General features: G+C 39.3%; 1 protein-coding gene across 8 annotated transcripts in view; it reads left to right on the plus strand.

Annotated features, from left to right (window-relative positions):
• The first annotated feature begins 790 nt into the window (after positions 1-790).
• The window catches only part of NLGN1 (neuroligin 1), a 406,008-nt gene continuing 389,880 nt past the window's right edge, over positions 791-16,918 (plus strand). For 5 of the 8 annotated variants that reach the window (XM_030495209.1, XM_030495216.1, XM_030495218.1 and 2 more), the window contains exon 1: positions 791-1,612. The gene's annotated coding sequence lies outside the window, so the exon portion shown is untranslated. Of the gene's footprint in view, positions 1,613-2,649; positions 2,703-16,918 lie in introns of those variants that run through there. The other 3 variants (XM_030495214.1, XM_030495211.1, XM_030495213.1) reach the window with 3 other exon arrangements.

Genomic DNA, 16,918 nt, shown 5'->3' on the forward strand with positions numbered 1-16,918 from the left:
TTAAATATGTAAATGATACGACTATAAAACACCAGTAGTTCAGACACTTGTGACCTTTTTGATTTCCCTCATTAGTCCAGCTGTAAGCCGCTAAAGTGCTCACAGGAGAAACTTCTTACAGTAGTGTTAACTGGGGCTTGCAACTAGTTACTAGAGCTTGCTTACACTAGGAATCTACTTTTTTATTTTATTTTTTTTAATAAGGAATAACTTTCCTAGAAAAGCCCTGGAAAACAAGACTCAACAACTTTGTTTTAGCTTTTGTTAGGGCTTCAGTGTATAATTTTCTACCTATCTAGCCCTTGGTGCCTCTGTTTACATCTCTGTGTACCATATATTGATGTTTGCCTAATGAAATGCTGCTCTGGAAGATTTATGGGTGTACATTAATGGAATAATTAAAGGTCTTTGAAAGTCTCAGATGAAACATGTACCAGGCTGGGGAGGGGAAGAGAGAGTGAAGTGAGAAGTGATATCTGCACCCGTGGCCCATTCCCTGACCCGATGCACTGTGGGTGGTGTGTAGGGGTCTGAGTGAGCTGGGGCCATCAGCCCCACTGGGAAGAGGTGCTGGGGGAGCGTGTGTTTGCAGCCATGGCCTTTCGCTGGGCTTTCACTCACAGGGAAAGCTGCCTCTCGCCCTGTCTTCACCCAGCCTGCTTCTGGCTGGGCTACCTTGAGAAACTTAGGGCGGATGGGACGGAGAGGACAGGCGAAAGGAGAGAGACAGGGGAGGCAGAGACCCCACCCCCAGCGTGGAGCTAAACCGCATCCAGATCCGGCTGGGGGCGGGGAAGGAAGGACTCCAAACCTCAGCGCCCTGCGGCTGACGGGAGGCTAGGGAAACTTTCCTGGGCAGCGGGGTAGGGCTACCGTTGTTCTAGCGCCCGCGGCTCGGCTGAGCGTCACCTCTGACGTGCGGGCGGGCACGCGCACACCCGCACCCTCGCAGCCACGGGCGCCGGGGATCCCCGCGGGGGACGGCCGAGAGCACGGGGGTGCGCGGCACCGGCTCTGTGTGCGCGCGTGCACGGGGGGGGGTGCGCGTGCCCGCGCGCCCAGGTGCCGGCGGTGCGGTCGGTCGGCCGGCGGTTGCTGCCGGGGGTGACGGCTGCCTGGGAGAGATCCCGCCACCCCATTTGTGCGTTGCTCGTACGTCTTTCCTCTGCGCTCTCCTTCGTTTCCACCCCCCTCCTTCCAAATCTCCCTGGGAATTCCGTATCTTGTAGCTTTGCCGTTTTTTTTTTTTTTCTCCTCCCCCTTCTCTCTCGTTCCTGCTGAGGATACGTTTCGCTTGCCAAGTTTGTAGTGACACCTCTCAGATTCCCGCGCTCCTCCCTTTTTTTCGGATCTATTACAGCGCCCGTTTATACATAGACATACTGGAGTTTTTTGGTTTGGTTCTTTCCCCCCCCCCCCCCCCCTCCAGGAAAATTGGAATTCTTTGGGAAGCTAATGGATACTGAGGAGGACGATGCTAAAAATCTTCTTTTGAATCTGTAAAGGAGGTGTACGAAGAAATTCTTAAATTCAGACATCAATTTAGCTTCATATTAAGCACCTCGAAGTATTTATGATTGCAGAGCAGGTGCAAACGAGGATTAGTGATAAGGTAAGGGAGCTATTTCCATCTTTGAGGCAGAGGTATTTGCTCAGGGTTGTCATCAGCTTCTCTTCATTTTTTCTTCCCCCCCCCCCCCCCCCCTAGAATCTGGGCTGATTTATTTGCATTTTCTGTGCAGTTCTCTCATCCTTCTGAGCCTTTTCTAATACGCCTCCCTGCTTTTCATCACTAAAATATACATTCCTTCTCCCTGCCTGCTCTGTATTTGGGAGTTTCTTTGCTATACACGTTTTGGCTGTTATTTGGTAACTGTTAAAAAATACCAGTCCTCTGTTTAAAATTATTTCTTGTCTTGCACTACTTGCTCCACGCAGCAGGATTCCTGAAAAGCCCCTGAAACTGGAAGACAGAAGCTTTTTAAATTATTATTAGTATTAAAGAAAGGAGGAAGAATTAGTTAAAATTCCCCCAGGGGAAAACCGGGCAGCGGTTGGGGGTGGGGATAACAATCAGGTTCTCCTTCTAAAAGCAAATTAATCCTTACCCTTCCCTTCTCTCCCCCCCCCCCATCTCACACCCAACACCACCACCCACCCCCCCACCCCCCATTCTGTTGCTTTCCTAATTTTTTTGTCTTATCAGCTCCATTTTGGGATATAAATGACAGGAGCGAGAATATCAATTACCAGCTAACTGCATGCAAGTCCATGTTTTATGGGATTTAATGATTCCTCTTGTTTTGAAAAAGCTCTTGTGACGCTAACAGTGAAGAACTCCATAAATCATATAAATGAATTGTGTTCCAGTAAAGGCAATTGTTAGTCTTTTGCTGCATATCTCCTCATCCTGATAATTAATTGCACTACCAGTTGTGAACACATTGGTGGTAATAAAAGTGCCATTACTAAAAAGTGGCTTTCTTGATATGGGTCCCATGTTTACTGAACTCCTACAGTGTGCCTTAGCTGTAGACAACCACTGTTCTCTTGAAATTCAGGAGTGGATCAGATGATTGTGAAGTGAGAGTGAGCATAGTGCGTGAACATACCTGTTTGGTGTGGTGACACATCCCCCAGCGCAGAAAAGAGTGAAAACCCATGAAGCAGGCTGCTCTGGTGACTTAAGTTGAAAGCGGGAGGTAATCATCACTTAGGCCTTCTGATGTTTTGGGTTTGTTTTTGTTGCTTGGGGGTTTTTTCTTGTTTTTGTGGTGTGTGGTTTGTGAGTTTTTTCCTTTGGTTGTTTTGTCTGTCTTCTTTTTTTTTTTTTTTTTTTTTTTTGTAATCATGATGATTACAAAAAAATCATCCTCTTACATCAAGAGGATTTAAATCCTCTTGATTTTTAAATCCTCTTAAAAACAAGCAGGTGCTGGGGAGTTCAGTCCTTCAGCAGAATATAGCAGTGTTCCTGCGGTGCTGAGAGGAAAGCTCCTCTTTCACGTTATCCTTCTCTGCTGCTTTATTTCCACCTTCTTCTGTATTCAGGAAGGTATTTTTTGATCCATTATTTACAGTCAGGATGTATTGAAAAGGCTGGAATAAAATAATGCTGTTCTTACAGAGAGAAACGTGCTGTGAGGAAAGGAATCAAGTTTGACTGTTTTACGAGAACAGTTAAGCCACAGGGCTTACATTTCCTTGAGTTTTCTTTCTGATGCCTTTGACAATCTTTAACATGATCTGCAACTGGTGATGTAACATACACCTGTATGTTCGTGTATCGTCTGCCTAGCTCACTATGTGTTCAGCTGGAGCTCCATTATGCTGCTGATAAATCATTAACTGTGCAAAGTTATTAACCAGCAATTGAACAGGTGCAGGTTCAGTTCACCATACCATTAATTGCACCAATAGTTGCTGAACATAATTCCATTATATAGATATGCTGAGTCCTTCAAAAATTGTTACCATATTTTTTTTTTTTTTTTTAATGCCTACATGCAAAATCTGGTAAGATTTAACTCCTTACAGCCACGGAGTAGGCATTTGAGTAAGGTTAATGGAGCCCAAATCTAAGAAGTTATTTCATAAAATTCATGTAGATTTTAGTGCGTTCTTTGAGCCCCACTGAATAGAGTTTGTTGAACTCAACTCAGACATGTTGATTTCAATTCTAGTGTCCTTATTCAAGCAAAAATTTCCATAGACCTCATGAATTTATATATAAAGATGTTTTCAGTTAGAGTTTCTACACTGCAGTCAGACAATTTAGATGGTAACTTTGATGTCAATATTAGTTTTCAAAGTTAATTTGTCAGTGTTAGGAAGTTCATTGTTTTCTCTCTGTAAACTGGAAAGGGTCAAAGAGTGTTTCCTGTAGTGCCATCGGTACAATCACTGTCATTCCTTTGTGGCCAAAGAACAGTTACTCAGTGAGGACTGACTTGAGTTTGAGCTTTTAAAATGAATGTCTTCTGAACATCAGGAACTTTTAGAATACTCCCTTGGGGACTCACTAGAAGGGTTGTCTACATCCCTTTTTACTATTCGTTTTGTTTTATATTGTGTGTGCATTTGAGCATAATCTAGTTCTTGAATTGGCGGGTCATTGCTTGAGTAAATCTTTTGTTTGTTTATTTGTTTATTTTCCTATTTGAAGATGGTTGCCTCCATATGCTTTTGTAATGATAATTCCTTAACCAGCAATGAATTGCAAGCAAATGGTTGAATTCATGGGTCAACATAACGATTCATGCCTGGATAGAAAATATTGCTGATCAAAAGTGTGTGGCAAATTAAATCTCCAATTTACCTAATCTACCTAATTTCTGGTAGAGAAGTTCTTGTTAAATTAGCCTTTTGTGAGGTTTTTTTTTTTTGGGGGGGGGGGGAGGGGGGGTTCAGATGATAAACAGTATTATAAGACTCATATTTTAATGCACAGGATGGGAGCCTATATTACTGCTTGATGCCATTCCAACTTTTAGTTGGAATCTCACAGTGCTTTTCAGTAGTGAACAGCTATCAATATTGTAATTTTTATTTATGGGAAAAATATCTGAAACAGGTGAGTAATCTGAGCTTGTGTAGCGATTCAGCAGCATCAATAGCAGACCAGAGACTTTTGTTGCTCAGTTCCAGGCTGTAGCCACTAGATGGGTACAAAACTTCTGCAAGAGTTGCAAATGTTTCTGAGGAAGAAAACCAAATACTTAAAGAAACAAAATGTTTGCTACCTGGCAGAAATAAGCCTAAATGGAAGAAACAGAAGTGTGGATAACAGCCTTTTACCTACTTTTGACAGCAGTTCATACAAGTTCCGTATATGGTACAGGATGTCAAATGTATTGTGCATTTAATGGTTTGGAAGATGCTGGGGCCATTAGTAATGAGGACTCCAGCACATGAAGCAGCAGGACACTCTTGGGCACCTGCTCCCTGTCAAGCCTGGTATCCTGCTGTCTGTGGGTCATGGTTTAACCCGAGCTGGCAACCAAGTGCCATGCAGCCACTTGGTCCCCCAGCCCCAGTGGATGGGGAGGAGAATCAGAAAAAAAAAAAAAAGAAAAAAGAAAAAAGTTGTGGGTTGAGATAAGAACAGGTTAGTAATTGAAATAAAGTAAAATATAATAATAGTATAATGATAATAACAACAATAATAATTGTAATGAAAAGGAGAGAGAGAAATAAAATGCAAGAAAAAAACCCAAAACCAAGTGATGCATAACACAATTGCTTACCACCCACTGACCAATACTCAGCCCAACATGAGCAGCTATCTGCCCTTCCAAGTAACTCCCCTCAGTTTATATACCGAGCGTGATGTGCTGTGGTATGGAATACCCCTTTGGCTAGTTTGGGTCAGGTGTCCTGTCTCTGCTCCCTCCTTGCTTCCTGTGCCTCTCCTCACTGGCAGAGCATGAGAGACAGAAAAGTCCTTGATGAGAGTAAGTGCTGCTTAGCAACAACTAAAACATCGGTGTGTTATCAGTGTTGTTCTCAGATTAAAGCCAAAACACAGCACTGTGCCAGCTACTAAGAAAAAAATTTACTATATCCCAGCTAAAACCAGGACACCATGAGATCCATGCTGTGATGCACACCTCCATCTGCAAGAGTAGGAGGTTCAGAGCACCCAAGTGCAATATGTGGACAAATTTTGTTATTTTACACCCTTGCAGTGTCATCACAGTCAGAAGACTGAGCTCAAGAAAGTATGCTGAAGTTGTGACCATATAGATTGGTATTCATATTTGTTCAGAAACGCCAGAACTAATGAAAGATGCTTTCCCAAAGATTTGTCTTGTAGAGTGAAACTCTTCTCCAGTTGAAACACTGATGAGAGCTGTTGATGTTCATCTTTCTCATGTACAGTAATGTATTGCAGATTTTCTTTTTTTGCTTTTCTGTTGAGATGCGTAACCAGAGTCTTGCAAAGCTCCTCATGCCTGTTTTGTCACTTACTTTCAGCAAATTTGCATGTTCCTGAGATAGTTTGGACTGAAATCACCAACCGATTAAAAAACTGGTAGAAGTGCACACAAAGCATTGTTGTGTAGGTCTTGCTGCTTTAGAAGACCAGACTAAAATTGCACCCTTGTATAGGTCATGTACTTTCTCATGTGACAAGTTGGTAAACTAGATGGATGTCTCACTTTGCAGCTTTTCGGTGCACAGGGTAAGAGCTTACTACTTCTGACAGCTAGAGAGATTTCTCTTTGGTTCCATGTATTGGTGGTCCAAGCTTTAGCTCTGAACATTTGTCTGTGGAGATCCATGTGGCAGAGAGGAGTGATTGCCAGAAATCTGTTGTGTATCCAAATGGTTAAGATTATGGTTTTGTCATAAATAGGATTAAGGTTTCACAAGAGACCAGTTTTAGTTATGGAAATGATCATATTAGTTTGATACCAGATGTCAGATTGATTTCTGCAACTTGCTAGGACACAGCAATACCTGTGCATGAGGTTTGTGTGCTGTTTTTTTAAAGTATGCATCTACCTCAAGGTATATTTCTAAAATGAAATTTTGTAGTAGTTTTATCAACGTGAATTCTTTGGAACAGATTCCACCATTTCCCACCAGAGAAAAAAGCACTGTGCTTCAGGAGAGCGACTGTTTTGAGGGAGGTTTTCAGCTAATTTTCGCTGTGGTGGAAGAGGCTGGACAAGCCACCTGCACAGTAGGAAAAGGAGCATGGAAAAGATGAGAGGGCTGAAGTTAGGAAGAAAGACGCTAGAATGATGATGTATCAGAAAAGATGATACATTGACTTTAGTGATGATAAATTGCTACTAATTGAGCATAATAAATGCCTCATTATCTGTAAAGCTGTGTTGCAAACACAAGTAGCCATGTTCAGTCCTGAAATGCCACTGTGAAAATGCAGTCCAAAGTCCACCTGAGTCTGTCCAGCTCAGTGGAGTTGCACTAGGGCTAAAGCAGTGGAAAACTGTGATTTTACTTTTTAGTCGTCTTTATTATTGTTGATAAGCTGAGAACACAGGACTTCTAATATGACTTTATATTACACAAGAAGAAAGTAGAAGAACTTGATCAGCTATATTGTTAATCGGTTTGCTAACTTCATATACTGAGAGGACCAATTTCATATACTATATAGAGGGGAGAAACACAGGGAAAGGAAATCATTTCGATTTGTGCATTTCAGTAAAATAATGTAAGCCCAACTATAAGATGTGTTCCAGAGCCTTAGTAACAGAATTGCAATTAGCATAAAATTTCCAAGGACTGGGATAAATAAATACTAGATGCTCTTATTTATTTATTTAGGATTTGATCCATTTCCTATTGAGGGGAACATTATTATTCAGAGGAAGGAAGAGGGGGAGGGTGTATTGTTCTTCTGAAGTGGATGGGAGACTTTCTATCCCATTTGCCAAAAAATAGCATGGGGGGTGGGGGTGAAGAGGTATGGTGTCTGAATTTTGAGATAGAAATTTGAAATAGAAGGTTTTTTAATATTTATATTATGTACCAACAATCAATATGGTGAACGTTCATTTTAGGGAAGTAAGAATATATTTATGGGTATTTATTTTTGACTCCTGCCTTTTCTTTTGTTCAACAATTATTCAGAATTGGCTTGTCTGTTATTTTCAATAAAGTGTCACCTCCAGCTTAGGTATGTTTGACTTAATTACCTTCCCCTCAACTCCTGAACTCAGAAAAATTGGGACTGGCTCCAATTAAGCATGTTTGTTGGACAGTTAAAATCAAAATCAGATGAAGTTTTACTGAAAGACATAACCAAGTATCAATTTATATTGCATTAGAATGAAAATCAGACGTTATTAAGTTATTGTAGACTAGCTGAGTGCCTAGGTTTTACTCATTATTGTTCGTATTCTTCAGGCAACCAGAAGGTTAAAATTATCACGTGCTTGTGCAAGACCCTGTACAAATAAATGTCCCAAGGAATGTAAGCTTCACTCTGCTTTGAGTTCTTATCTCATGATTTACCACAGTTGCACTGAGTTTGTGTGTTCACAACATGTGAAAGTACCGTAAATCATGGAAGAACTGAAATGCAATGTGAACGTAGAGTGGTCGGAAAAATAAATTCAGTGTGCTCAGTGAAATAAGCATTTGGATGCACTTTTGAAAGAAAGAGATTATCAATCCATTTGAGAACTTTTCTTGTCTTTGGTAAACTCAGTTAAAAAATATGCATGCATATATAGATATATACACATGCACTATGCTATATGATAGTGCAAATACACAAATGCAATTACGTGTGATCTGATTCAAACTTCAGTGTAAATACATCGAGATTGAAGCAATGTTGTTGGAATTAATATGTACAAAAATGTATATGCAGTTAGTAAATATGAAGAAATAGCATTTATTTTAATTGGACAGTGACTTAGTCAGCTTTCGTGCCTTTAATGAATTAACGAAAGATGCATAGTTAACTACTTTTTCCCTGCTATTTAATTTGCTTATTTTAAAAGAAATCCAAATATAAGATGTAGATTGACTTTTAGCCTATGTTTGCCATGTTTTAGCCTATGTAGAGACATGTACCATGTGACAAGGGAAGGTCTAAGCAAAGGTAAACATTACTTTCAAGTGGCCATCTAAGAAAAAAAGATGTTCTGTTGTTTTGGAACATTTTCTGCAAGTAACATTTAAGAACAGTGTTTTTAGAAAATGCAAAACATAATGATTTCATTGCTCTTCATTCACATCCACCATTTTGTAGTCTGTCATCTCTGATGTTTTTGCAGCTTGTTGCTGAGGTCAAAGTTGACTCTGAACTTTCTGTATTTCAGTGAGTTTGCTGGAGTAATGAGGAGCAAGATCGCTACCTAAATGTAAATCTTGTAGATTTGGAATTTTAATGATGGAGGAGACCTTAAAAGGGTGCCACAGTTTTCCTTTCTGACTGTTTAGCAACATTTTGCCTTGCTTTCTTTCTGATCCCCATTGTCATAATGAGTAACTTCCCCCCCCCTTTCACCATCCTCACCCCCACCCCTCTCACCCCCCCCCCCACTGCACAAGAGGTGTGCAGTGTCTCATTGCTGTTGACTAGGGTACTAAGAGAGAGGAGAACCAATGTGATAGTTTTCCCTTTGCTTTTCCCATATTCACTCTTCACCCAGCTGCTAGGCCTGTGAGGCAGCAATTATGCTGTGCCAGATTTTTCCAGCACACCTGTATCTGAGGTCTGAGCTGCTGCATGTCCATGAGAAAGAAACACTGGGGGCACTTTCAGTCTCATACCTTTGCTTGGCACTTACATTAAAATATATTCTGGCACTCAATCTATTTTGTTTTCCCATCTATAATTTGAACTACTACCCTGAGATGCTGTGAGGATTAATGAATGCTTGGAAAGCTCACTGCAGTTGGAAAAAATACAGTGCTGCCTCTTCAGATCATTATGTATAACACTGCATAGTTCAGAAGTTATGAGAATTGCATAAAGGCTCTGGCAGATGAAGCAAGAAAATATTAAACCTCCTATTAATGGAGGAGCCATAGGTCTTTCTTCATCTGCCGTCCATTCTTGGTTTGAAGACCAGCAGTGCAATGAATGATCTCGTTCTTCTGAGCCTTCTCTTTGTAACAGCTTTTGAAAATGATGTGAGTATGAGACAGGGAACTCTTCTTGGACCCTGATGGATGCTGTTCTGCTTTTGTGAAATGGCAGCATTTAATTCTTTTCAAGTATGTTTCTTTCAAAATAACAAAGCATCACTATGTGTATGGACCTGGCCATTCATAAAATAATTGTTTCTTAAAAAAAAAGTGGAATGCTTATTATAAACTTAGGTGGTATTTGTAATGAGAAGTTAGAATACAGGTTCGATTTCTAATACTTTTTAACCAAGTATTCAAAATTTCATTTTCTCCTTAGATATAAACGTATTTCCCTGAGTATTACAACTTCCTAGGTACAAATTTATATGCAAAAGTTTTGCACATTTTAAAAATCGTTTTGAATAGTTAGGAAAATGTAAAGAAAATTGTGACACATCTTTAACTACCATAGAACTGTGATGAAAACATATGTGATGCCAACTATTGCACCTCTTCTGCGTATTTTATATGGGGTTGGGTAACCTGTCAGAAATTCAGAGAAATAGTAATTATGGTACTACAGTGGCTTGGTGACAGAAAACAAGGAGTGAAAATTATAGTAGAACTAAAAAATATGTAAACACCAAGATTCAGAATCTTGACCCAAAGGTTGTGGTTGGTGTTAGTGAAGCATGCTACTTGACATTCAGCTGATAATATACTTGAGCTCCCATTTTGCAATTCCACTTTAATTCAGAAAATAGTTGATATTTCAGAACCGCAAGCCGATTCTTAATCAAAGTAGTGGGGAATGTGTAAATATTAGCAAAAAATCCTGTCTTACCTTTGGTTATCTGCAAATAAGATACCATGTGATTATACCATATTGAGTAGTGTGGTGCTTTCAGAGCTGTCTCTTCAAAGACAATTTAACTGCTTAACTAAATCATATGTATGAAAAGAAATAATTTTACAGACTACCAAGCCCAGTCTTGCATAATCCTGAATTTCCGTAATTGGGTCCTAAACTGAAATACAGAAAGCAAGATCTGTAAAACCTGGGGAGTCTCATTGGTGCCAGCACCAGAGGGAGCTGCATGGCTGTATAACAGCTTGAAGGCTGGAGAGAACCAACAAAAGGGGACCAAAATGGCAGAAAAAAAAATATGGTAACCTGTTGAACACTGTCCATGCATGAAAAATAATATTTGAAAATTGAAGTTATGTTTGTTGGGTTGATCTGTTGGCCAAATCTGACGTTTTTCTGTAGTGAATCTAGTGAATTGGGTAAATGATCTGGCTGAAAAGTAGACCTGCTAAATACATTTCTAAAAGGTTATTTTTAACTGGAGAAGAGAAAGCTCCGGGGAGACCACACAGGGGCCTTTTGGTACTTCAGGGGGAGTTACGATAAAGATGGGGTCAGACTTTTTAGTAGGCCTGTTGCAGGAGGACAAGGGGTAATGGTTTTACATTAGAAGAGGGTAGATTTAGACTAGAAGGAAGATTTTTTTTTTTTACAGTAGAAGTGGTGAAACACTGGCACAGGTTGCCTAGAGGGGTGGTAGATGCCCTGTCTACCTGGGCATCTTTCCAACCTGGAAGTGTTCAAGGTCAAATTGGACAGGGCTCTGAGCATCCTGATCTAGTTGAAGATGTTCCTACTTATTGCAGGGGGGGGGCTGAACTAGATGACCTTTAGAAGTCTCTTCCAACCCAAACTATTCTATGATTCTGTGATTCTTATGATCACATTCAAATTCCGATCTAGCCGTTTTTCTAGATTGTTGTCATTAAAATATTTCGCAGCTTAAAAAGAAGGCCTTATAAAAATAAAATACCATCTTCAATTGCAACTGTAACTTTGGATCCTCTATTTGCTATAATGATGCAAATGCATTTTCTATTTAAATATTGGACCCTTACATTTGTATTCTTGGTTGGTATGCTGTGATACTTGGTAGGAATACAGATAAGGCTAATTATAATTATTCTTTTCCTCGATTACCACTCGCCTCCCCTTTTTTTTCTCTTAGTAATCTCATATTGATGTATAGATAGAATTGATGTATATTCTCTTAGATTTCTGAGAAATAAAATGTGTGCACTACAGCATTTCTGGACTTCATCTGTAAAGTATAATTATTTAAGTATTTGCATGCCAGTGAAGTTCACAGGTTGCAAAGTAAAATCATGGCTGAGCTGTGCAGGATGCTGTATGTACCCATCGTAAAAAACCCAAAGGGCAACAATCCCCACCCTCCCCCACTGCCAACCACCTTCCAGGCACTGGTTTAACACATTTGGCATCTATGTGCAGACAGGCAAAAGAGGAGAGAAAGAAAATACTACCCTTCAAACAGAAGATGACTTAAGTATTTGCTCAACTGCTTCTGCAAGTTGTCCAGGGTTGCAGAAGTAGCCTCTGGCAGAGTGAGGAACTGAACCTGAGCCTCTGAAGTCTTAGTCTAGCACCTTGTTCAGAAGATATTCTTTCTTCTGTTAGCCTTACCACCATGAAAAGTGATCTCTGTATACTGAAGGTAATACTTTTAGAACTAAATTTGTGTTCTACTACCACTGTAATAAATAACTTACTTACAGGCAGACATGCACATGTGTGCGAGCACACACACAAATCCTTGCCTTTGACAGGGGATCTGCTGATAAGGCAGTATAATAGTACTAAAATCAATCCATGTGGATCTTCAAAGTTATTATGCTGTAGCAATTTAACTGTACTCAGTCTGTCTGCATAAGAGATTTCCTAGGCAGGTACCTACCCACTGAGGTGCATGTGGAGAGTATATGTATGTATACATATGAATACACAAATTTCTAGAATGTATATATGCACACACATACGCAAATATATATATGCAATTAGTTACTTCAGAGTCAAAATTAGAAACTGAGTTTATCTGAGACTTTGTCAGAAGTGAAGCAGCTGAGAAATTTCAGTACTCATAGAGTGGTCTGGCTGTCTTTTGTTTGATAAACTCAGCTTTTCTGATCTCTCTTATTTGCTGCTAGGGCCTGAGTGAATGGACAACTTCCCACTTTCACATTTTGACTAAATCTACTAATAGAATTATTCTACATTTCAGAATTTTACATGTTACACTGCTAGATTTAAATGGCAAACTTTGTTAGTTTTAGAGTTTCTTCTTTGAGAAGATACAGAACAAAAGTTTGTTTCAACAATGTATTTTCCCTTTATTACATCCTGAAATTTCTCCCTTATCAAACGATTTGCAAATATGTGTAACTGATAATTCAGTTAGTTTGATTTGCAAATTGGGAATAGGGTGGTATAATGGTCTTACCCTGCAGTGCTCCAGCTCAGTGCCAGATATTCCTCTATGCTTCCAGGCTGAAACATCTGAGTAGAGGGTCAGGGGATGCAGGCGAAAAGAGGTATTTGGGTCTCAGTGGCATCTAAATTTTGAACACAGGTAATGAAGTCCTTAAGTGAACTCACATAGAACAACTTGGCTAGAGCAACAAACTGACCTTAGGCACTGGTTAAATCACCCAGCTGGTTTCCTTTCTTTCCAAGATCTCCTAGAAAGTTGTTTGTGTGTCAGTACAACTTTCCTGGCTCCTGAATGATGTAGTGGCCTTAAGATCAGTAATGGAGCAATTGCAGATTTCAGTATCTTTTCAATCTTTTGTTGAATTTCAAGAACTAAAGTTTTCACACTTTGAAAATAAAGATGTAGTCTTTGACAGTCTATTTAAAAAAAAAAAAAAAGAAAAAGTGAATCATAACTTGAAAGCTGCAGATTTTGCCATTAGGTCTTTCAAACATACTTGTTCACTTTTCACTTGTTCGCTCTGTTTTGATCCTAAAAGGTTCTCAGAAGTGGACCAAACAACCTGAAACAGTTGAGAGACACTCCTTAGTGTGTTTTTAATGTGATTGATTGATTTTGATTCAGTTTTTACTTTCTTTTTGCCTCAAAGACCAAATGCAAATAAACAATTCATTATGATTTAGTTGGTTGCCTGAAGGACATCTGGATTGGAAGTTCCTATAGAAAGTCTTCAGTTTTGTGTCAGGTCAAGTACAGTGTTCTTAAAGCACCATCTGAAACTGTCATATACATTGCACTTTCTCAAAGGCTTTTGCAAATACGTTTCCTAAGTGAGGCTATTTATCCAACCTTCTCTCAACCAAGCATTCAGAAAACAGTAGCTGTTGTTTGCATCTTGAAGGACATTATTTATTACTAAGACAAAATGAGTCTGCACTAACTTCTTTGTGCAGGGTAATATATTAAAACCTGAAGGATTATGAAAAAATCAAGGTGGAATTAATGGGCAGCAGAATAGTACTTGAAGTCCAATCTGTGTAATTGTAAATTGATGCATATTGGTGGAAATACCCTATGCTGTGACAAAGTCTGGTTTGTGGGTTGTCTGGGGGAAAATCTCTAAAGAGGTTATGATTTGCTCCTTGGCAGTTCACCCTAATTTAAACAAGACTGGGAATCCTCCTTTAGAGCTACAACCAAAACTAGGCAGATTTAGCTCAACTGAAGCTTAGCCCAAAGTCCATTGAAATCCGTGGAAAATTTCCCATTGATGTCAGTGGTGTTTGGATCACTTTTCAGTAGCTCTAGCAATGTTATGTTCTCCGTTAAATAATGACCTACTAATGAAAAATTCTACATTCCTGTCTGTAGTGTTTCTGTGAAGAAACATTTTCATTGCTTCCCTTTAAAAAGATCTAAAGGAAAATTACATGCTCAGTTATTCATCTCAATCTCTACTGAACCTTCTTACCAACAATACAATCATGAAGCTCACATATACTGTTGACAGAGGACAGAGAGCACACAAAGTGGTTAGGCTTTGTAATCACGTCCTGTGATACGAATGAATACAGGTGATAGCTAAAGCATTCAGATTAAATAAAAGAAATATTCTGGAATTTGCCACATACAGAGGTCATCAAATCAAACATTCAGGCTTGATTTTTTTTTTTTTCTTTTTTTAAGGCTGGATGATTTTACGACTGTTAATAATATTTATAGCTCCAGTATGCAAACCAAGATAAGAATAATCAAATCTCACGCTTCAGGGCATAAGCTAATCACCTGCTGGGTTTGGCATAATTGGTTTGGTGCGTTATACTGGGAAAGGAGGTTCACTTTCTCTGAAACTTTGAGTCTTAGCCACCCTCAGTGAAAGCATTTTAAAAGGCCAGAATTTCCTGATCCCTATTGGCAGCTCTTTTGTCCATACAATGATGTGTAACTAGGGCCAGTGAACATTAATGTCAGAACCTTATTTTGGGATTTTCTGATTTAAAGCTGTTAATATGAGTTACTGGATTTTATGTGGTGGAGACTACACATTTGTTTAAGAATTTCTTGCCATTTTTGCCAGTTTTTCAAAAATTAAAAGAATGCCAACTGATGTAAGAAACAGACTTTGTGATAAATTGCTGAATAGTGTGCGCACACACAGATGCAGACACATTAATTCACATGTTAAATTACAGAATAATCAATTTATCTATCTGTCCTGGTATCTGGAAATAGATAATTGATGTGCTACTTATAAATAACTAGGAAATGTTTACAATGCTTTGCAGGCCCCAAATTAGACAAATAATAAGTTATAATAGCTTTTTGATTAACTACTTGGCAGTAGAAGTTGGATTTACCTGATTCTGGCAGTGGATTCACGAGAAACCACCTGCTCAAAAGGAGTAATTCTGTAATTGGATCTCTGCTCATTTTAGTGAATGTGTTTTGTTTTCTTAGACCCAGTTTCTCGTGGATTCTGGCATGTGAGTATGGATTAGGGAAGCGTGAACTTTTTTTCCTTCCAGTCACCTCAATGGAAGCTGACCATGTCTGTAGCCTGTGTGCTCTAGTGAACAAAGACCATTTCAAAAGTAGTGTCTTGTTAAAGAAAAGAGTAAGGAGAGTCCCATACCCTTTAGCAAAACCAAATATAAAATAACAGGCAGTGAGATACCCTAACCAGAGTTCTATAGGATGCTTGAATAACCCCAAACTAGTAAGATTCAATTCCACTGATTTTGGAGTAATTTCTGTTGAACTCTATTTAGGTTTTGCTATTAAATTTTGTTTTTTTCCGGACCATGCATTATGTTCTTTGAAGGCAGTTTGCCCTGCAGCTCCACCGGTACATTAGATGACAAAGTCGTATTGGGTTGCTTTATGCTTTACCAGTTTGATAGGTGGCAACTGTAGCTGCTACCAGTACTTCACTGTAGCTGGACTTTCTCTTCAAAGAATTTCTTACAAGCACTATGCATGTTTTTTGCTAATACAAATGAATTTCAACTGAAGAGGCTGTAGTTTTTGCCTGGTTTTCAGGATTAAGGGTGACTAAAATTTTATGTATTTCTATTGTGTACCATAGAGATCAGGAGAGAGGCTGCAAGTGATACAGGAGTTGTTTGCCTTCTGAAAGCCTGATGCAAGGCATATTCCTTGAAAGCCTTGGTGTGGTGGAGGCAGCCCTGTATCATAACATGTCACTCAACATGTTGCCACTGATCTTAGCAGCATAAGGTCACAAGATTCCCCCCCACCCTCAGATGTGCATTTACAGATGTGCATTTTAAGCTGGGCATCAGACAAGTACAATATTGTGTTAGTATTTTCAGCTATTCTTGTAGGGTTGTAGGGGCCTGGGCTAATGGTAAATTTGGAACCTCCTTAGTGCCTCAGCTCAGCTCAACCTGCAGTAAATCTATACCTGTCACTGGCTGGTGGTTTGAGCTCAAACAAGCACAGGAGTATTGTTAAATCTTCTGTTGCATTTGTGCAACATTTGTGTGTGCGGGGGGGTTGGTTTTTTTGGTTTTTTTTTTCCCTTTTTGTATACAAGCCAAGATGTTGGCTCACACAGGAATAAGAAAGGAAATGCTCTTAAGAAAAGGACAACAAAAACACAAGCAACTTCATTATCCATGTGAAGTCCTCACATGCAAGCCTGCAGGAAAACCTATAGCACTGCTGACATATATGCAGCAGGGTTGGTTTTTTTTTTGCCAGGTGAATACTTTTAATAAAACATTTTCATAATTTCCACGCAGTGGTAATCATTTTATTGCTTTTCTTTATCTGTACTTATTACTGTTCATAGAGTAGCTGCTCAGTTCTGATAACCTAGTGGAAACACATTCCAAGCGTAACTCAAGATTTGCGGAATTTCATAAAATTCTCTGAATTTCCACTTCAAAGTACACTAGCACAGTTTACTATGGCTGTTAATAAGACATCTTTAGGTTTAGTATTTTGATCTGGAAACATAGTTTTTTCATTTCCTCATGATTTATATGTTTCTCTTCAAAAGGAATTTAGGGTCTTTAATT

Source organism: Strigops habroptila, chromosome 8, assembly GCF_004027225.2.
Source record: "Strigops habroptila isolate Jane chromosome 8, bStrHab1.2.pri, whole genome shotgun sequence".
Classification (NCBI taxonomy): Eukaryota; Metazoa; Chordata; class Aves; order Psittaciformes; family Psittacidae; genus Strigops; species Strigops habroptila.